Source organism: Natator depressus, chromosome 5, assembly GCF_965152275.1.
Source record: "Natator depressus isolate rNatDep1 chromosome 5, rNatDep2.hap1, whole genome shotgun sequence".
NCBI lineage: Eukaryota > Metazoa > Chordata > Testudines > Cheloniidae > Natator > Natator depressus.
In genome coordinates, this window is record NC_134238.1 from 5,375,958 (window position 1) to 5,398,644 (window position 22,687).

General features: G+C 41.4%; 1 protein-coding gene across 1 annotated transcript in view; it reads right to left on the reverse strand.

Moving 5' to 3' along the window:
• UBE2R2 (ubiquitin conjugating enzyme E2 R2) overlaps positions 1-22,687 on the reverse strand; it is a 95,406-nt gene that overhangs the window by 67,270 nt on the left and 5,449 nt on the right. The window lies entirely within an intron of this gene.

The window sequence follows — 22,687 nt, forward strand, 5'->3', positions numbered from 1 at the left end:
GTTTGTTAATATTGCCATCAGATCTTGTTTCAGACAAGTTTAAACACTTAGGTCTGACACCTGGGAGTCTGTGTGCTCATCCCACATGCAAGGTTCTTTAGGGACATTTAAAGCATGGGTTATCCATCTTTTTGAAATATTTAGTTTCTGCTGCTCTTTAGCAGCTTACCTCTCTTCATAGCTACAGAAACCCACTTAAATTTGCTGACCATGAAGTAAAGCGGGCCCTTTTGGAATTCTGATAAAGGAGTTTTAATTATCAAATTAGTGCCAGCTGAAATATCAGATTCCGGAAAGAGCATGTGGTAAGAGCATGGAATACTCTTGTGCACCGTTTCAGTGAGATCTGGTATACCAAGGTTCACATCACTCCAGAGGCTAGTGTCAAGTATGCCATGTTTTTTGTATCGCTTTTCACCATTTTAATAGAAAGTGCAAGATAAATACCATAAAAAGTTCAAAACAAGATTACTGGACCAAATGAATCTGAATAGGTCACTCTACTATCAATAGAAGGTAAGCTTTACATGTTCATGTCCAGGCCTTCTACCAAGAATTGTAACTAAAAGCCTGCAAAAATATTAAGAACTCTTGTAAAACCTGAGGCAGCGTGATCCAAACAGGCAGAGCACAAGCTCAAGTCAGAACATCTGAGTTACAGTCCTAGACCAGCCACACTCTCACTGTTCAATTTTAGGCATTTATTGAAATTTTTAACCTATATGGATTTGCACATCTTACTTTTAGATGTGACTTTTGAAAATGGGTCTTTGGCACTTTTACTGTAGGGCCCAATTTTCACGCTTACTGAGCACTCACATATTCAACTGAAGTTCATGGCAGCAGCAGATTCTCAGTTCCTCTGAAAAAAAATTAGTTTTTTTAATGCCTCTGCATCGACAATACCTTCTTTAATTATCTGTATTACCATAGCAACTGGAAGCCTGAGTCATGTACCAGGATGCAACTGTGATAGGCACTGTACAAACAGGACAAAAAGATGGCCCCCGCCCTAAAGAATTTATAATCTAAACGTAAGCCAAGAGACTGACTGATCTAGACAGAGAGATGGGGGAATACAAGGAAACAATGAGACAACAGTGGTCAGCATAACAAGCAGCGGTCTCTGCACACCAACAGCCTAACCGGTGTCAAGTCTTTTGTAGGCCTCGTAGCAAAAGAGAGTTTTGAGGAGGGACTCAAAGGTTAACAACGAGGTAGCTTTGCTGATATTTACTGGGATCTCCTCCCAAGCACGTAGGGCAGACATATGGGAAAGCACAAAGTTTAACACGTGGGTAGTGGAGGCTGCCATCATGGCTGATCAGAGGCAAGCACCAATAGCTCAACAGCAAATGGGAGATAAAGTGGGGACTGACTATAAAGGGCCTTGAAAGTTAATAAAAGCAGCTTTGTGAATTGTGACAACTGGGCCTACAAACATACATGAGTTGTGAGCTCAACTGTAAGAAGTACGTAAAAAGTTTATAAGATGTCATAATAACCTATAACAAATGTTGATTGGAAAAGGGAGGCAAAAAACTGAATTAGTCTAGTCTAAACAGAAGAGATCTATCAATATGATTCAAGGACTGTGAAGTTAAAAACCAAACAAACAGATGTGGAACCGAAAGTTAGAGCCAAAATTGGTGCCAGATATTAAGCCTAGTTGGTAGATAAAAATGAGGGGGATGGACTATTAAAGATCCATTAGGGAGTGGTGGGTAGAAAAATATTGTGGGGGAAAAGAACAAATAAAACAACAGATGCAAATATAGACAAAGGCTACTGGAGCAAGCTCCACCATCATGGCTGTCCCTCACAGGTTTCCTGGAAAAATGGGCCTTCATCATCCTGACTTTAAGAGGTGTCCTAAATCAGAACAGGCCAGAGAGAGGGACCTTGCTGATATTGTCACCCCTACCAGTTCCTGATGAATCCCAAACATCTTCTGGAGTGACACTTACCTTCTCTGGTAACACCTAAGAGACTGTCAGAGTTTTTCCTTCTCAAGATGGTTTACAGCTAAAGGGAAAGGCAGCAGGGGATGTTGCTAAAATGAAAGCCGTATTTCATAATTTATATTTCAAATGCTTTAACTGCTTTTCCTTTTCTGTATTTTTAGTTAAAAGGTTAAAAAGATTTTTTAATGGTGTTTGTGCCATGGTGCCAGGCTTAGGTATCTGTATAACAATCGCCGGACCTTGCTGAACACTGTTTAACATTAAACAGAGATTGGGTTATGTTAACACCGTTAGCCCTTTTAATCCATTTCAATAAGAATGCCTTGAGATCCATGGATGAAAGTTACAGTACATGTCAAGAACTGGGTTAGGAAAGCTTATCCAAAACATACTACCCTAAGGAATAAGTTTCCTAGCCAGAATGAAAGAAGTTTTGTATTGCTATGCATCTTCCCACAAAAACAGACTTTGGAAGAAAACACTGCATCATCTTCACAGCAATAAGGACTACTTTTGTAGTCCTTTATTTTAAATGGAAGCTTCGGTACTGCTTTGAGTTCTTGCCAAGTATTAATTGTTACCCATAGACTTGCTGATGTTGCTAGTGCAGACCAAGCAACATTTTAACCACCATGTCATCTAGTTCTGCTTTGAGCAGGTCTAGATGACATTGTTAAAAAGGTCTTCAGCACTCTGTATGAACTAGAGTGCTCAAATTGCTACCAACCATGGAGCTGCACCATAGAAGTGCTGGTGGGAAATTAAGAACAAGTTGAATTCAGAAGATGCCTTAGACAAATCCTTAACACTAATAAAGTAACGAGGCAGCTTTTAAATAGATGTTAGCATTTACACAAAGCTATTTTATTGAACTAGGAACAGAGATTTTATTTTCCTAATAGATTTTTAACCTACCACCTACTTTTGCCCACAGCCATATTTCCACAGAATGCTCTTTCACAGCTGAAAGTGCACTAGAAAAAAATCCCTGCTTCCATCTGAATACAGAGCTGAAGCATCACAACTCATCCATCACTATTTCTCTTGTACAAAGATTATGTACAAATACAGGTTCAGATACCAGTAACTGGCAGATCAGAGATTCAGAAAGTTTATGACTAGCCTTCTGTAATTTTCTTCTGCCAAGAAGTTAACACTTGGTGTTGCTTAACATGAAGTGGTGTCTATAAAAACATATCACAGCTGGCAGTTACAAATACATCCTTATGGCAAAAAGACAAGCTATTAGTTCAAACTTCGTTTATTCAGATGTCAAGTTTTTGTTGCCAATGCACATAAATTAAGCGCTCCACAAGGAAAGAGGCAGAAGATTAGAACCAAGTTATGGATTCATGATAAAGTTGGTTACTGTTTTGCTATCTACAGCATGATGGAGGACAAAAGGTGTATGCATTTACAGCAATTAAACTACATTAAGAGTGTTAAGGTAGTAAAGTCAAGCACTCAAAAGCTGAAAAATGCTCAATGCCTGGTCCACCATAATTCAGTTCTATTGTGCGTATGCATTCTAACAGACTGTAATTACATGATCACATACTCCTCCCCCAAGCCAAGTCCCCCAGACTCCTGCCTCATTCAGTGCACAGGATGGACTCCTTCCTTACACAACTCTGCTTAATTCCCAGAGTACAGTCCACCCTGTGCACTGATGGAATGAACCCCTCCCTACTTGCACGATCTCAGAGCCCAGGCTCCAGCCTAGCCTGAATGTGTACACTGCAATTTTATAGCCCCAAAGCCAGAGTCAGCTGACTTGGGCCAGCTGTTGGTCTTTCTGTGCAGAGTAAACATATCCAAAGAGGTATCCAAGCACCACACCATGGTTTATGAATCTACCATTTCTGTAGTGAACACTGAAGAAGACATGGAAGTTTTCTTTAATAATTTTTAAAATGTTACCAAGAGAAATGTAAAATGATTTTCAATATCCATCAGAACATGCAGCAGGACCAAGACGACTCAGAAGTGAACATCCATGCACACACATTTTTACAAATGTTTGTTCTCTCAGAGTTCTATGGGTCGATATTCACATAGTTACCTACATATTTTTATCTTGAAAATATATTCAGCTGCTTATATATGGAAGTGTGGCTGCATAAAGGAGCCGAGTCTAGAACAGAGAATTATAACATTGTATCAGGGAACTCGAACAATTTTGTACTGTGAACCTTGATAACTTGTCATTTGATGCTTCATTCTATATTAAAGAGACAGTAACAAGCACGTGTTCCTTCATTGTACCTATTAATACAAGCAAAAAATGGAAAAAATATTTTAATTTGATAGAATAGTTCTTAAATTCTCCGTTGCAATCAGCCGTTTTTCAGCCTAAAATAATAAGCATTAAGCTACTACATATGGTAATCAGTGTCCATTTAAATTCACGAGTTTAAAACTTGGAAATACTAGCTACCTTACAACCAGGAAAAGAATTACCTGCACGTCATCTATGCTGTAGTTTTCTATTTAAAACACTCTCTAAATGTAGAGACTGGTTTTCTGTCCAAGTGTTTTAAACTCAGTGTTATGGCATAGACTGGGAAATTACACAAAAAAGCATAACATGCCTTCACCAAGTTCTGCTAATAGTAAACTGTAACCAGCAATACTGTTCAAGCAATTTCTAACTTACCAGTTTGTACAGAACCACACTGTGCAAAAGCATATACCTGACCTTGTGATTACAGAATCTTTAAGTAGCAGTCGCATTCAGAAGACACACAAGCCCTATATGCCAAGCGCATACATAGCACTCTTCTTTGCAAATTGAATACAATTAACTTAGGCTTGAATAGAGACTGGGAGTGGTTGATTCGTTATACAAAGTAAAACTATTTCCCCTTGTTTATTCCCCCCCCCCCACTGTTCCTCAGATGTTCTTGTTAACTCCTGGAAATGTGTTGGAAATGGCCCACCTTGATTATCACTTCAAAAGGTTCTCTCTCTCCCCCCACCCCACTCTCCTGCTGGTAATAGCTCATCTTAAGTGATCACTCTCCTTACAATGTGTATGATAAACACACATTTTTTCATGATCTGTGTGTATATAAATCTCCTCACTGTATTTTCCACTTTATGCATCCGATGAAGTGAGCTGAGGCTCACGAAAGCTTATGCTCAAATAAATTGGTTAGTCTCTAAGGTGCCACAAGTACTCCTTTTCTTCTTCCAATAGGCACTCAGTTTCTCTACGTCCAGAAGCCTTCCTGGGAACTGGACCTCAAAGCACAGGGAAAAAGGAAAGTCAGCATGGCTATAGCACAAGAGTTACCTGCAATATCTAAAAAAAATTGTGACACTTGACCCTTAAAGGGAGGTGTAGAAGGGGAAGGAATTAGAAAATATAGTTCCACTAAAACCAGCACAGGGCCCTCTGGCACATGCTCAAAAATTGCTGCCTAAATGCAGCAACACCTGTTGCAGAGGCAGCCAACAAGGGAGAGTTTTGCCTCCAGTGAAAGTCATTCTGGCCAAATCAGAATTACCAAGCTCAGAGACCTGGACATGACCTTCATGCCTTTCTCCCCAAGATGTCCGAACTGCATAATATCCCCAGAGTAGGGGGGCTCCTTACCAGCTTAAGATTTCACTTATAATGAACACAAACAAGCATAGCTTAGGATGCTTGAAGAATCTAAGTCTTCCTGTAGGGATGATATATTGGATTGGCTTTCCGAGAAAACAAGGTAGAATAGACAGGGCAGTTCAAGAATTCTTTGATCGGTTTGGCATACTCTTGACATTCTGAGTTACTACTGGAATGGAAAGTGAGTGATAACTGAGGATTGTTTAAGAACATTTTACTAGATGCTCCAAAGTCCTACAATCTATAGAGAAGGCCACACAGGTTAAAAACACCTGCCTTAGAGCAGAAGTAAAGGCACCTAAAAATATATAACAAATGGAAGAAAATGGGAGTTGACAGTAATGAAGAAAATTGAGAAAGCCCTGGCTGGGATGGTTTAGTTGGGGATTGGTCCTGCTTTGAGCAGGGGGTTGGACTAGATGACCTCCTGAGGTCCCTTCCAACCCTCATATTCTATGATTCTATGAATACAAATCAGAAGCTAGGAACTGTAGAAAATTGATAAGGTAAGCCAAAGCACAAGGAGAAACCCATTGCTAGCAGAGTTAAGGACAAGAGTTTAAGTATATTAGGAATAATTTTACCATTTCCAGTGCAAGAAGAAAATGGTAGAATTGTCAATAATAATGCACAAACAGAAGTGTTCAATAAATATTTGTTTTATATTTGGAAAAAGCCAGATAGTCATATCACACAATTATGATAAATCTTTAACATCCTCCTGAGTTGCTGTTGGAATGGGAACAGTAACTATTAAAGGTAGATATTTAATTTAGCAGGTCTGGATAACAAGAATTTAAGTTTTAACAGAGTTGGCCAAGGAACTCTCTGGACCCTTAGTGTTGATTTTCACTAACTCTTGCAACATTAGGAAGTTCCAGAAATCAAGAAGAAAGCAAAAGTTGTGCCAATATTTAAAAGTGGCAAGCAGGATGACTCAAGTAACTGTTGGTCTGTCAGCCTGACAAATTGTGGACAAAATGGAGTAGCTGCTATGGGACTATTAATAAAGAATTAAAGGAGGGTAATAGAATTAATGTCAATCAACACTGGTTTATGGAAAACAAATCCGTCAAACTCATTTAATTTTTTTTAAATGAGATTACAGGTGCTTTGATAAAGGTAAATTTGGACTGATAAAGGGAATAGCATTGGTATAATATAGACTTCTGTAAGGCATTGATACCACACAACATTTTGATTAAGAAAGGCTACAAGCCCCCGCCTCAGGCTGAACCCCCCACACACCCAGGATGGTGGGGCTCAGGCTTTGGCCCTCCCACCCAGGGTGGTGGGCTTGGGTGGGCTCAGGATTCGTTGTGGGGTTGTGTAGTAATTTGTTGTCAGAAGGGGGATCGCAGTGTAATGAAGTTTGAGAACCCCTGCACTATACCACACTGCATCCTATTGTTATATTGACTATTTAGTTTCATAACAAGTTCACTGTAGTGTCCTATATTATATTTAACAAAGGCAACGGACTCGTGGCTTCTGCATTTTCCCCCTGCCCTTGACCCAAGCCACCTGTCTCTCACATGAGTACCTTATGCAGCCACCAAAAGATCCCAAACAATGCATTGTGTTGGTTTTCCTTTCACGCTACATAGGTGGTAACTGCAGACCATCCTAAATAGTGCACGCTCTGCAAACGAGCATAACAGAGGAATTCTGGATTTTGTTGTCCTTTTCATCCAGTCTGACAGCAAGCTGAGACCACCACCATTCAGGACAGTGGCTACAAAAGTATGACACAGTAATATTAAAAAGTTATCTAAGGGAGCGCAGCAGTACAGAAACTAGAAGAAACTGTCTTTCCTGCTGTTACAACAGGACTGCCTGTGCATTGTCTGACATAAAAGCATCGGATACCTTCTGAAATACATATGGTGTCCTTCTGCTGGAATGAAGCGGTTAGAGTTTCCCTTAAATCCTTTAGTCCACCAAACTGCTTCTAGACATTGGTTTTTAGGTTCAGAGATTCATAAGAATTCACCATGCAGCATGTGTTAAAGTAAATGTGTGGAGAGGACATGTGTTGGTCTGTCAGCCTGACAAATTGTGGACAAAATGGAGCAGCTGCTATGGGACTATTAATAAAGAATTAAAGGAGGGTAGTAGAATTAATGCCAATCAACACTGGTTTATGGAAAACAAATCTGTCAAACTAATTTGATTTTTTTAAAATGAGGTTACAGGTGCTTTGATAAAGGTAAATCTGGACTGATAAAGGGAATAGCGTGGGCGTAATATAGACTTCTGTAAGGCATTTGAATGGATACCACACAACATTTTGATTAAGAACTGAAAAAGCAAGGTTTCTACAAGCCAATAGCTATCTCTGCTATCTTCCACACAATCACGGCTACAGGGCTACCCTTACCCCTTGAACTAGTCTGCCAGTTCGACAGAGTTCCACAATCCTATACATAGACTAAAAATCCAAGGGTTGGGAGTATCAAGATACATCAAGGTTTCACAACACAAATAAAACACAGGAACTAGACCTGGAAGAGGACTAAGCAGTTCTTCATATCAAAGCAAGATTACATACAGTACATTTTCCTAGTATGTTATGCAATGTAGATACAGACGTGTCATACAACTTCCTTTAGGAGATCACTTCCAGTTAAATTACATTAACAGTAGGATGGTTTTTGATATTCAGTTTTGCTTTGCTCATTTTTGTCCTATTATTCCTGGCATATAAAATTCCATCCACTACATTAACTATGGCTACTCTTGAGTAACAAGGTGGGTGAGGCAATGTCTTTCACCAACAGAAGCTGGCCCAGTAAGACAGAAGCTTTCAAGCCACACAGAGCTCTTCAGGTCCAGTAAGAGATTACCTGACCCTCTTTTTCTCTCTAAAGACTGAGAGGTACATAGAGTGATCATTTTGTGAAGTGGCACTTTAACAGCCTTTCCCAAACTGAACGGCAGGTCCCCGCATGCTCTCTGCCCCTCTGATGAGCCAATGTGGTCCCTTGGAAGTTAGTTTTAGACTAATGAAATGTAGTGTATGAAAGGCAATTGTTCATTGTACACAGTGTGCTTCAGATGGACATGTACTATTGTTCTGTAGTGGATGTGAGCAGGAGCAAGGGAGCAAATACAGCACCCTGCCCTGAAAGGGTTATTTTGAAGACTAGAACTATAAGTGCTCATCTACATACAGGGACCTCGTTACATTTATGTAAACATAGAATCCCCATGGTATTTACATTGTAACAGCTGCAGCATTTAGACTAATCACTACCCTTAAAATAGAAGAATTTTTGCTTGATTTGAAACAGAGCCCCCCTCCTCCACTTTATGTTAAAAGCATAAATTACCAGTCACATTCAAATTGTGTAAGACCAGCGTTACTGGGCTGGGGAAGTAGTCAAGATGTATGGGTACCTCTAACTGAGGGATTGTGACTGCCATTTGGAACAATGGTGCTCAACTTAGACATGTTAATTTGAGCTGCTCCTGGATGCCCACATAATAGCTGTGGCCAAGAGCAATAGTCTTGTTCCCTTCTTCCCTTATCCGCACTAGTGAGGAGACCTCTTCAATGGGGACTTGCCATAGTAATCACAACTTTATGAGCTCAAGATTAGACTGCTAGCAGAGACAATTTAAAGGGAAACTAGAGCAGAATACGGCAGCTCAGGGTCCTTGCCTACACTGACATTTCTGATAGTATCCCACATTTTTCTGTCACCAGTGCAAGGACTATTGTAGACATACACCAGTGCTCTGGGATCTGCATTGGCTATGCAAAAGTTTGAGATGAACATTAGATTTCACCTATAAACCTTTGAGTTGCGGGATCTTCATTTCCATTGAAATTGCCTGCCTCCCTGCAGCAATACTGCCACTGTTGAGATCAGCAGAGGCAGCTGAGTTGGCACTTCCACAATACAAACTAGGGATTACTGATGGCAGGGCATTCTGTTTTGGAACTTGTTCCCCACCTTTTGTCTGCCAGAAGCATTCTAATCTTCCAAAGCACGTAACACCACTCATCTTCCCACCCCTCAGTCTTTTAGCAAGAGGATGATTTCAGGAGTGGAGGGTTTATTACAGTCGTTATCCATTTATTCTGTTATTTTAAATGCGAGTGACTTGTTTATATTACTGTACTATGTAACTTGTATATTACATACTTCATCTTTTGATGGTGTGTATACAGTGCCTAACACAATAACTGGGGTTCCTAGGCACTGATGCAATACCGATATAATAGCCCTGCACGTCAGTAGGCATCTGTTTTGATTTATAGCCACAAGAATTTAGGCCATTCTGCAAAATAATTTCTTCCCATTTTACACCTCCAATGTTCAAGCTTTGCCACATTCAGCCCAGTGGCCTGGGATTCATTAAATACACACAGGAGGGACATTACACATATTTGGTCCTTCAAAATGCATGAAAGGGAAAGTTTTGGGAGCCCTTACTTTAGTGCAGACTGCTCAATAAAGAAAGAAGGCAAGTTTGCCAACTATAATCCATGCCCGAACAAGCTGACATCAGAGACCCAAATTCAGTTTACTGCAATCATAACGCTCAAGCCTTTTTGGCTACAGTCACGGCCATATGTAATAACCTTTGTAGCTGGTCAGAAGTCAATGAAATTTAAATGGAAGGAGAATTATTTTTACAGCACCCACAAGTGTGCTTTAGAGGAGAACTACCTTAAAAATCATTATAATTGGTGGAAGACAATTAAGTGATCAATTTGAGATGAAGCTTTCAGCTCAGTTTGAGCACACAACAATTAACGTCTTCATATGCAAGAAAATTTGAATGTTCACTAGCCTTTCCATACAAGAGAAAACATTAGAATTTGTATACTAAAGTTGAAAGGCATTTGGGTGTATCACAGAACACTTATCAAACCACTTGACACCAAGGCCTGGTCTACACTGGGGGGGGGGGGGGGGGGAATCGATCTAAGATACGCAACTTCAGCTACCAGAATAGCGTAGCTGAAGTTGACGTATCTTAGATCGACTTAGAATCACTTACTTCGCGTCCTCGCGGTGCAGGATCGATGGCCGCCGCTCCCCCATGAACTCCGCTTCCGCCTCTCACCGTGGTGGAGTTCCAGAGTCGATGGCAGAGCGACCGGGGATCTATTTATCGCATCTACACTAGATGTGATAAAATCGATCTCCGATAGATCGATCACTACCCACCGGGTAGTGTAGCTGTACCCCAAGAGTGAGGGTAAGTCTACACTTAAAGCATTACAGCAGTGCAACTACACTGCTGTAATGTTTCAGTAGAGTACACTACCTACACTGACAGAATGGTTTCTCCCATCAGTGTAAGTAATCTACCTCCCCAAGAGTTTCTACACTAGATGTTAGACTACACTAGATGTTAGACTACATCTCTCATTTTTCACACAAGAGACATAGCTATACCAATGTAATTTCCCAGTGTAGACCATCTTAGAGGTAACTGCAAAGCAAAAATAAAAATTAAATTAACCCCAGAAATGTGTTCTGAATGCTCCCTACACGCAAGCTAGTGGGGATGTTCAGCAGAGGCCTAACTCCATTTTCATGTTTGCTTTGCAGTTCACCTTGGAGATCTATTGGATACAACATACTGTTGCCAACAGCTGGCCAATCTTAAATCTGTCCAGAGAGCATTTCTCAGCACAGGGTGTGAGGTTATCAGCATGCAGAAAAAAAGGTAGATCTACTCTTTCCATCAGAACCAAATGGACTGCGTGACTGCATTGGCGATAAGGTGACCAGAACCAAACACACTACCAAAAGACGAAAATTGGAGGTTATTCAGAAAAGAGCTCCAAAAGCCAGTCAACATGCTGGTGGGAGAGACTCCAAGGACAGATTAAAAGAACTAAACATGTGTAGCTAAAAAGTGAGTAAGGGAGCGTGAAGGCAAGTATACAAATATTGAAAGGGCATAAACCCCAAGGAAGGAAAGAAATTTAGTATTCAGAGTAACAGCCGTGTTAGTCTGTATTCGCAAAAAGAAAAGGAGGACTTGTGGCACCTTAGAGACTAACCAATTTATTTGAGCACGAGCTTTCGTGAGCTACAGCTCACTTCATCGGATGCATACTGTGGAAATTGCAGAAGACATTACATACACAGACACCGATTTAGTATGGTGCCAGTGATATAACTAGTAGCAATGGTATGAAGTTCAGCCCTAGGCTATACAGGTTTTGTGGAAGTGCTTTGGTTAGGAGTACTGGTTTGTTTTGTTTTTTAAACTAAAATCATTATACTAGTACAACCCCTCTAGCATGGCTGCAGTAAGGTGCCTTATACTAGTATAACTTATTCCCACAAAGAAAGGTGAATACTGGAATAAGCACCTTTATATAGATATAACGGTCTACACTAAAGGGGTTGTATCGCTGAAACTGCATCAGTATTGTCACAGTGGTATAACCTCTCTTTAGAAGAGCCCCAGGAATACAGAAAAGAATCACATTTCAGATATTTCTATATGACCATTGTGACGCACTTATATGATTTTACAGAAGTATGCTGAGGAGTGTGACTATAATGTAACTAAACTACGCTTCATGCAAAAGGTCTCTTGTAAGGTATTACTAAGCTTAAAATCTATTGAGTGTGGTCATCCTATTTGTATAAATGTATCACTCTTGTATCTGAAACTAGAAATATGTAATATAACTGAGGGCCTATTGTAATTATGTGAAGTGTGGGCCATTAATGGTGGTTCGGAATCTTGATGGCTCCCATCAACCAGGACAATTGACTGTGGATGGCTCTGTTTGCAGGCAGGTCTTCCTGTGAGTCACACTGAGAGGAATGAGAGCTTGGGGTCCCACAGGACATGTGACCATGTCACCTGGTACTGGAATCTATCTTAAACCTGGTGCTTTTCCATGGGCGGGGGGGAGAACGGAGACCACCTAGAGAGACAAAAGATTCCTGCCTTGTGCCAAAGCCATATAAGGGGGTGGGAGAGAACAAAGTGAGGCAGCCATCATGAGAAATCCCCTAGCTACCACCTGAGCTGGAACAAGGGCTGTACCAGGGGAAAGGATTGTGCCCAGACGAGAAAGGTGTCCGGTCTGTGAAAGAAACTTATTGAAGCATCTCTAAGGGTGAGATTTTACCTGTATTCAGTTTTTATTACTGTACTAGACTTAGACTTGTGTGTTTTATTTTATTATGCTCGGTAATTCACTTTGTTCTGTCTGTTACTACTTGGAACCACTTAAATCCTACTTTCTGTATTTAATAAAATCACTTTTTACTTATTAACTCAGAGTATGTATTAATACTTGGGGGGGGGAAGAAACAGCTGTGCATCTCTATCAGTGTTATAGAGGGCAAACAATTTATGAGTTTACCCTGTATAAGCTGTATACAGGGTAAGACGGATTTATTTAGGGTTTGGACCCATTGGGAGTTGGGCATCTGTGTGACAAAGACAGGAACACTTCTGTAAGCTGCTTTCAGTTAAGCCTACAGCTGTTAGGGGATGTGGTTCAGACCTGGGTCTGGCTCTGCCTCTGCAGCAGGCTAACGGGTTTGGCTCAAACCAGGCAGGGCACTGAAGTCTTAAGTTGACAGGGCAAGAAAGCAGGAGCAGATGGTGATGTGCCTTTGGCTGTAGAAGAGTCTCCCAAAGAAATAACCCCCATTGCTTTAGACTTTTAGAAATCAGATTAACAGAAAGTTTACAAATAGGGGACAAACCTACACCTGCACAGAAATACAGCAGGTCATTCAGTCGAAGGTGACATCCACACTAGCGAGCTTACAGTGGGGAAGAGCTCTCCCATCAACATAATAAAATCACTTCCACAAGCAGCGGTAGCAGCTTTCCTGCTGACATAGTTCTGTCCACACTGGCACTTCTGTTGGTATAATTTACGTCGCTCAGAGGGGTGAATTTTTTCCCCCCACACCCCTGAGCAATGCAAGTTACACCGACAAAAGTGGCAGTACAGTCATGGCCTGAATGGTTAGCTGGATAGCCCCACTAAACGTGTATCTTGTACAGTATTCTTATGCCATCTAGCAAATAGTTTCATATTATGGAATCCCAGCTTTTTTCAAAGACCTTGGTGGGACTAGGGCATGTAGAAACCCCTGTATTTAAATTTTAATGAGCTCTTAAACACAGATACCCCTCTTTACTTGGACAAATTTTACTTGCCTCTTGGAAGCATGCATCCACTATAATGGACTTAATTTTGTCCCTGAGGGGGAAATTTAAAAAAGAAAAAGCAGCAAATTAAGGTTAATTGTTTAAGGTGAATACTGATAAGTAAGCACTGCTTGTTTGCTGTGTTCCAAAACACAGGTAAGATTCTAAAAGACACTGAACTATCGTTAGTACTGTCATTCCATTAGACAGTCTGATATTACCACCTCTGACCCTGAGGAATCTGAGCTGCAGCCTGCTATCTTCCTCATTGTTTATGGCAGCTAACATAAACAAAGGTTAAAAGAGTCAATCCATTTAAGACATCCTCTATTTTCATTCTTTTTGTTTGTGGCACTTGTGAGGTCAATCACTGGCTTTAAAAAAAAGGGGAAGCTTTCAGGTCAGATTTCTCAGGATCTCAAACTGTTCTCTTAAGCAATAGCACCAATTATGTTTAACAATAGCCATTTTAAAAAAAAGCCTTGAGTATTTGGGACTTCAAAAAAGTGTGCAGTTCACTTTTGGCAATACTATAGATTTGAAAGATGTAGTAGTCTTGTATATTGATGTGTTTTGCTCATAAATTAAGTTACTGAGAAAAAGTGCTAGGGGCTAGTCTTGATCGCTAGTCTTTTAAATGGAGATTACAGAAATCTACCACCACATAACTATTATCAACTCAGTGCACAGGGCGAAAAGGAGTATTCTCTCCGTCTACACCAGAGGGTCTCAACCTTTTCTTTCTGAGGCCCCCTCAGCATGCTATAGAAACTCCACTGCCCACGTTTGCCACAACTGTTTTTCTGCATATAAAAGCCAGGGCCAGCATTAGGGGTAACAAACAGGGCAATTGCCTGGGGCCACTGCAAAGCTGCATTGGTCAAGCTTCAGTGTCAACCCTGGATTTATGAACCATGCAGTGGGACTTCGGCTTTCTGCACTGGGCCCCAGCGAGTCTAACGCAGGCTCTACTTGGCGGACCCCCTGAAGCCTCCATGTGGCCCCCCCATAGGGGGTCCCAGACCCCTGGTTGAGAACCACTGGTGTACACAGATGTAGTGAACATTCCTCTAACTTTGCTTAATTTAGCTGGTATGTTAAGGTTGTAAAATGAAGCACACAAAAGTCAGGAAATGCCACACAATCTTAACTGCCCATTTCTATGTATAGTTTTTAGTTACATGATCATTTGATATTATACATACATGATCAATACCTCCTTCAGTACTGCTGCTAGTGTGCTGAGACTACTGTCTATCATGCTTACTTAAAATTTTCATTGTTTTCTGTGCTGCAATTGGCCTCCAGAGCTGTCCCATAATGTCTCAAGTGACCGCTCTGCTCATTGATTTGAGCTCTGAGGCCCTGGCGACATGTGCACCTCCCCTTTCAAAGCACCATTTCTGACAGCTGTTGTGAGCTGTGCTGACCTGCTCCAGGACACAAAGCAAACCATTAATGTGGAATGCTCGTGCTGTTGAACACAGAGGCAACCTGTGCGATAGACAGAGCTGTGCAGAGAGCCCAGGAAGGGAGGTGGGGACTGATGTCAGGGTTTCCCGCTCCCCCAGGACTGGTTGTTTCCTGCCACTGTCTAAACTTACAAGACAGCATACTGACAGTGTCCCCCAAAACACAGTCTCTCCCTCTCCCCCCCCCCGCATACACACACACTCTCTTCCTGTCATTTTTCTTCCCCCTCCCATCCCACCCCACTTCAGTTGAAAAAACAGCTGGCAACGTAGTAGGATGCCCATGGACCAATGGGATTGGGAAACCTTCATCACATGATGTTGTGCCTGCCCCATGAAGCATTGCAAACCCTTCCCAAATCACCCTGCAGCCAGTTGCACAGTGGGATAGCTACCACAATGCACTGCTATCTTTGCGGTTGCAAGAGCTGCTAATGTGGATGTGCTCCAGCGTCACAAGAAGCACAGTGTGGACATGCAACAGTTTAATTCCAGTGTTTTAATAAAAGTGGTGTAACTTGTGGCACAGAAACTTGCCAGTGTAGACAAACCCTTAGACTGTAAACTCTTGGGTGCAGGAACTACATAAGGAACAGAAAGGGTACTATGGATAGCTTTAATGACATGATCAGAGAGTATCAATGTATACCAATAAGTGGCACAGTTTAGTTGGTGAGGATAGAACAGTTTTGGCATTTCCTAGCTTTAAGTACTTCATTTTGCAACCATATACACATGTAAGTGTCATTACAACTTGCGGAGATCTTTATTAAAAGTCAACAAATTTTCACATGAATCTTGATAACTCAGCCAAATCAAGACATTTCTACTAATCCCCAGAAAAGAATACCTGGTCAAATGACTAGCCACCCATGCTAAAGTTTAGAAGTGCTAGAACTTTCAAGAGAGGTCACAATTCTTCCCACTGCTGTCTGTACGCAAAGATTGCGCTAACTTCCACAATTATTTTCAGGCAGACAGTTGAAAAGTTTCAGCCCAAATGGTGAAAAATTTGAGACATAACTGAAGTCCCTACAGAATAGCAACGTACAGGTTATCTTAACTCTGGGACCATATCAAGCAGTACTTTCTCAGATTCCAACTGTATCTAGTACCAGTAAAGCTTCACTAGTGCTAGAACAGAGAGAATTGAGAAAATCCTGTACACAAAAACAGCCTTTCACTATTCACTCCAGCTATAGCGCACTGCACCACCACTAAGTTTAAAGCATTAATGATCAGCAGGCAATTCCAACCTTTCAGTAATGTGCGATATTTACATTCCTTTGTTCTCTCAATTCATTGCATACTAGGAGAATCACATGATCTGTGCAGGAAACAAAAATTGAAACTGCAAGACACCAAAGTGTGGTTAGAGGGAGGAGCTTTGTAGAGGACAATTTAAGGCTCTTATCTACTGTGCATGAAGAACAGCACAATTCATCCACAGCACTGTGTAACATTTTACCTTAATATTCTACCCATTCATAAACTTCAGTGAATTTACAGCAAGAAGTCAGCTAGCTTCAAAACTCAAGAAATTATACAGGATATTAGATGCAGTATTTCATTCATGAGGCGTTACTGGAGTGGTGGAGAAAACCGCAGCAGGGGTCACAAGCTGTTCAAAATAAAGAGAGACCGAAAACAAATACAGTAAGCGGTCAAAGAAAGTGTGAATGGGAGGCCTCAATCTGAATAAGCAGTAAGGGTAACTGGTAGTGGCTCAAGCTGGATGCACCAGGCCTGCAACTGATCAGAATATAAGAAGCCAACTGCTATATCTAATGTTAGGAAGCCAAAATCCTGAAGTGAATCAATGACTGGCAGCTTCTTTGAGAATAATATGCTTGTATAAAAGAGGTTTAAAATGAAGTGTAGATAGATGCATTAGTGCCCAATATCTGTTTGATAAGAGGATAGTACAAAGGAAAGTTCAGATACTAGCTTTCTCTAAGTGTTACAGAGGAACACTGAATTCCTTGCCGGAAGAAGTTCAGTCATCAAGTGAAGTGGAAAACAAGCGTTTGAAGCTGTCACCATTGCTTGAATGTCTTTCAACATGAGTTTGTCTATTTTTCTAAATACACATCCCCAGGCACTTTAAACAGCCACACAGTATGTACTAGAAGATTTGGGGGACTTGAAGGAGACCGTGTACAAGCAATTAGTTATGTTTGTTCTACCTCTTTTTGTACTACTAAATGGGACATGTCAACTCCAGATAAAAAGGTTAAAAGCAATTGACACTGGAATACTTGAAAACAGATCCTGAAATCTGGAATGTTGTTAGGAAAGTTGGACTAGAGAGCAAGTTGGCAGCATCTATTAGAAGAAATATAAAACAGTTCCAGGTGTTAAACCTGCTCCCTCAATCCCCCAGCCAGACTGTGGTTTTACAATATTTCCCTATTTTAACCATAATCTCTCTCCTCTTATAACAAAGGCCCACAAAGAGGAAAAACCAATTTGACTATACAGGAGAAAGCAAGAATGACCATAGTGTTGTTTCAGAGCAGCAGCCATGTTAGTCTGTATTTGCAAAAAGAAAAGGAGTACTTGTGGCACCTTAGAGACTAACATTTATTTGAGCATAAGCTTTCGTGAGCTACAGCTGTGCTGGCCCCAAGATATGAGAGAAACAAGGTGGATGACAGTATCTTATTGCACCTTTCCTCCAACCGAAGTTGGACAGACTTTCAAGCCTCACAAAGTTCTTCCTCAGGCCTTGAGAACGTAACCAGAAAACATCCTATCTAAACACAAGGAGGGACAGATTGTTAAGCATAAGGGCTTCAATTATGTTGTAGACCATGAATGAAGTGGGCAATTAATGCTTGTGCAGTTCTATGACAAAATAGGGTTAGCAGGACACATTACACATTGTTGTAATGAGCCATAAAACCAGCATCTCTGTTAAGTCCATGGTTTTTAGTGTCCAGCAGAGTTATGAATTTGAGTTTCCAGGCTCATATTTTGAAGGTGTTGTGCAGGTTTCCTTTGAGGACAAAGACTGAAAAGGCCAGATATGGAGTGATTGATTTGTCAAAAGTGTTTGATTATAGGCGATAGGGCGTGTTGGTCCTATTTTTCTGTGAAAGTTCATTCCACAGTGTAGCAATTGTCTGATTTCACCTACATAGTAGTTGTTGGGACATTTGCTGCACAGGAGGAGGTATACCACATGTTGTGATAGGTATACGTAGGACCTAGGGACACAAAGTTATTGTGCAGAGTACTGATCATAGTAGAAGTGCAGATTGATGGGTGATGATTTGTGTACATAACACAACTTCAAGTACACAAACCCACAACAAAGTGAAGGATTAGAGAAAAAACTAAAAAGGTATTAACCTTAAATTGTTACAAATAACTCTTATCACCAATATTCAGAGCTCTATGTAATTCTGCCCCATTTCGTTTGTCAAGCTTCATATCACCCTGCTCCCTCCACTCTGTAGTCATGTCTTTGACCACTCATCTGTCAGCTTCACAACTTTATGTCTCATATGCATGGTAGGACCTCTCAGCTCATCTACAAGGCCACTACCCTGCACACGTTTAAGCCCCCCTTAAACTTCCACTTGTCATGCTTTCTACAGAGAATCTAGTTGACTTGTATAAGAACCATCCCTATTTACTGCTCCCTTCCTTAGCCTCTGTCCACATGCCTATCCTTAAACGGTGAGCTCCTCCAAGCAGAAACCATCCCATCTTGAATGACTGGAGAAACATCTAGGACATCATATCAAATATATAACTTTGCAGACAAGTGTGATTTTCAAATCAACTGTGTCCCTTTAAATTTAAAATTTCGCTTTTCTATTAAATATATTAATCTATTAGTTTCTATGTACCATCTTTAACTCCTGTGCTACCCACTGTATCTATTAACATGATGGAAGTCTCACCCTTTACGTAAGCAACTCATCCTGGGAGTCTTAACTACAAATTTTGACTAGTGTGACTGAAATAAGGTTCATCCAACTCTGCTTCTGGATGCATCTTATTATCAACTTCCTAAATTTTTTATTCCAAGAATTATATACATTCCCCTTTTCAGGTTTGCCCTACCTCAATGCAGTCATGTTAATCATCCCTCATCAGGGACTTTACTTATAGACCCAGTTTTAACTACAGCCCACAAACCTGTTTTATACACAAACACTGTTCAACACAAAAACCAAGCTCATATAATTTAGCAAGTTACACCCACATCTTTTTAGGCTTCCTATATTACCTTGTGTTCCCAGTTTTGGACAGGATTAAAGGGAGACATGCGTCTGATACTCTTCTCAAAACCCCAAATCCCATCTATGCACTTGCCTCTCACAGATTCTCTCCGGTCCAACTCACACCTTGGACCAGATCTTCAGATTAGATGCCAATATCAAGATGACCACAACCCAGCCACTGTCTTCTTGACAGACCATCTCATTAAAGACAGGTTTCAGAGTAGCAGCCGTGTTAGTCTGTATTTGCAAAAAGAAAAAGAGTACTTGTGGCACCTTAGAGACTAACCAATTTATTTGAGCATAAGCTTTCGTGAGCTACAGCTCACTTCATCGGATGCATGCAAAATACAGAAGATGTTCTTATACAAACCATGAGAAAATGGGTGTTTACCACTACACAAGGTTCTCTCTCCCCCCACCCCACTCTCCTGCTGGTAACAGCTTATGCTCAAATAAATTTACCAGCAGGAGAGTGGGGGGAGGGTGGGGGGGAGAAAACCTTTTGTAGTGGTAAACACCCGTTTTTTCATGGTTTGTATGTATAAGAACATCTTCTGTATTTTCCACAGCATGCATCCGATGAAGTGAGCTGTAGCTCACGAAAGCTTATGCTCAAATAAATTGGTTAGTCTCTAAGGTGCCACAAGTACTCCATCTCATTAAAGCAGTTGTCAAGAGTTTTCCCAGCTCCCAGAAACAGAGAAACATGACCCTGATTCGATAAAAGGCAAACTGCACTGGATTCCAAAGCACGCTAATTGACAACAGCACTCCACCCACAGGGCAAGGAGTTAATCTGGTGAACCTTGCTCTTGATCACCCATACCCACCCACACACACACCCCACTCCTCCTCTTCACCCACAACAGATCTCCTTGGTTTTTTGATACCTTGTAATATAAAGAGAAGGTCAGAAACTCAAGCACTGATGGTGGAAAACAAACTGAAACAGAATTTCTCCAAGCTTATACTGAGGCTATATTACAGGGCAGGAGAACCTTCCTATCAGCCTCCAATGAGACTGCCAAATTCCACCCTAAGGAGCTGTCAAGGATGGCAAACCCTTTCATCAATCCTGAGTGCCTTAGAGGCCACATCAGAACATAGCACCAACCACTGTAAAGGACTAGTATCCTACTTGGTGGAAAAGAATATGCACTTGCAGGAATGCTTCTCAAACATGGGTCTGCTCCCCCTGTACCAGCCAAATAGGAGCCAATTAAGAGCCCACATGAATTCCTGGAGTCCAGTACGTTCATTCAAGAATTACTGGATACCTTAGGCATTTCAACCCAAGACCTGTTCGTTCTCAGCTTGTGAAAGAGAGAAGACCAACCACTGCCACTTATAACCCTGAATGAGGTGTTGTGCAGGTAGTTCAGAAGGAATCATCCTTTCCTCCAACAGACAACAGTATAACCAGCACTGAAGAAATCCACCTGGATACATTTGCTCTAGGCAACTACTATCCAGTATCAAAAACTTCCATTCATGAACAAGTTGCTAGAACCACCATATCTGGTCAACACTTAGTTTATACGAGCTTAACTAGGGCCCTACCAATTTCATGGCCATGAAAAACACACCACAGACTGTGAAATAAGCCCTTCGTGAAATCTGATGTCCCCAGGAGTGCCCCAGCAAAGGGGGCGCATAGCTCTGGTGAGGCAGGGGAGGGACAGGATTTGTCCATCTCCTGCACAGCTGCGCTCATATCCACCTCCAGGAATCTGCTGCGGCTGGAAGAAGCTCTGAAGGCAGCACAGAAGTGAGTGTGGCAATCCCATGACCCCTCTCCCCGCCCCCCAGAACAGGTTTGCGACCCCCCACACACACACACACACACTCCCCTTTTGGGTCAGGACCCCCATGGTTACAACACCAAGAAATTTCAGAGTTAAACATCTGAAAACATGAAATTTACCAATTTTCAAATCCTATGGCCATGAAATTGACCATAATGGACAGCAAATCTGGTAGGGCCCTAAGCAGAACTATACCAGTATAAGTCCCAGTGTAGATGCACTTATAGTGCGATAAAAGTGTTTTGCTGGTATAGCTTACATGTCTTCTGGAACGGATACAAGATGTTGCCAGCAGCACTTGTGTCAGTATAAGCTACATCTACACTAGGAGGGTTTGCCAGTAAGTTATACAAGTATAGCTATTCCAGCCAAAACTTTCCTAGTGTAACAAGACTCTAGCCAAAGGCCTAATACAAATTGATCTAACTGAAGTGAACATCCTCCAATCAACACAATCTGGATTCAGGCCAGGGTACAGAATGGAAACTGATTTTGTGGCAGTGAGATTATCTCTTGCTATCAGTGGATGGAGACATCTATTCTCCTCCTACTGACCTCTGCATCAGCCAACACTGTTAACATTAAGATACTTCTGCACTGCCTGGGAGAGGTGACAGAGATCCTTTGCTCTAAAATGGTTTAAATCCTTCCTGGAGGGAAGCACTAAAAGAGTAGTGGTAAGCTGCATCTCTGCCACTAGAGCCATCATTTGTGGGGGTCTCATAAGGATCATCTCTTTGGTCTTATTTAAAAATCTATATGCAGCCACCAGGTGAACCGACAAGACAACATGCTCTCATGTCAACAATATGTAGATGACCATTCTAGCTATCCTTTACCAGTCTGACCATACCACTCCCATCAAGATGCCCAATGCTTGGACAGGACAAGCTGGTAAATGAACAGCTATTTGAAGCTGAATCCGAACAAGATGGACATTATGTTGGTGGGCAGAGGAAAGCACTCCAAGTAGTGGAGCCAAGGGAGACTGAACCATAGCTGAAAGATGCGCACACACCTGGTGAATCCAGCAGTAGTTTAGACGGCTCCTAGATTCTTTGCCAACAGTAAGATTTCACATAGCATCAATCAATAATACTTTTAATAGCTCCAGTTGGCCAAGAGACCCTGCTACTACAGAATGCTGTGCCTAGTTTCCTCAGCAACACAGGTTGACAAGAGCATATCAAGTCTCCATTCCTCTCTCTATGCTGGCATCCCATAGAACACAGTTAAGTTCAAGGCCCCAGTCCTTATCTTCAAGACACTCAGTGGCCTGGGCACCAGCATATCTGAACAATTACCAAAGCTCCAGGATGAAGACCTTAGTCAGCAACTCCATTCCTGAGGTACAATGGAATTTGCGTACCATAATGCTAAAGTCAGCCTGTGCAGGAGACAGTCAAGCTCTCTCGGGAACTCTCGCAAGAAGCAAAGTATATCA